The sequence below is a fragment of the Palaemon carinicauda genome, chromosome 10, assembly GCF_036898095.1.
Source record: "Palaemon carinicauda isolate YSFRI2023 chromosome 10, ASM3689809v2, whole genome shotgun sequence".
Lineage (NCBI taxonomy): Eukaryota > Metazoa > Arthropoda > Malacostraca > Decapoda > Palaemonidae > Palaemon > Palaemon carinicauda.
In genome coordinates this window covers 161,934,511-161,935,187 of record NC_090734.1, presented here as the reverse complement: position 1 = coordinate 161,935,187, position 677 = coordinate 161,934,511, and positions in this window count along the sequence as shown.

Here is a 677-nt window from a genome sequence, read left to right as displayed (position 1 = left end):
GAAAACCTAGTGAGAGGTTATCTTTTTCATTTCAGTGATAAGGGGTGGGTGGAGGAAGCTGACTGAGAGAGCCGTCTGGTGTTGCGCGAGTACAAATTTGAAAAAGTGATACTATGTAACTCTGACGCCTTTGCCCTGCCCCACCCCCCACAATTCACAGTTTACTGGGAATTTTCTGGAAGTAACTAAGTTTCATATAAGTTTCATTTCCAGCCTTAAGACAGCCATCTTCCCCTCTTTCCTCCCTCATTTTTGGCTCAGAATATTGTTTTAAAATTGTACAGTAATTATAGTGAGTCCTCTCCAAAGTGATTTTATACCCCCGCATGTACCGTGTATAATAAGTACTTATAAAAATTCACTTTAGAGTTTTTTTGAGGAGCCACCGTCCTTGACCTACTTACAATCATACTTTGAGTTTTGTTAGGATTAAACTTCATACCCCATAATTTGCACTATGCACTAATTCTAGCTAAATCTCTATTAAGGGATTCACCAACCCTAGATCTACATTCAGGGGATGGAATTGATGCGAAGAGAGTAGCATCATCTGTATATGCAACAAGCTTGTTTTCTAAGCCAAACCACATGTCATGCGTGTATAGTATGAAAAGTAATGGGCCAAGAACACTACCCTGTGGAACACCGGATATCACATTCCTATAATCACTATGGTG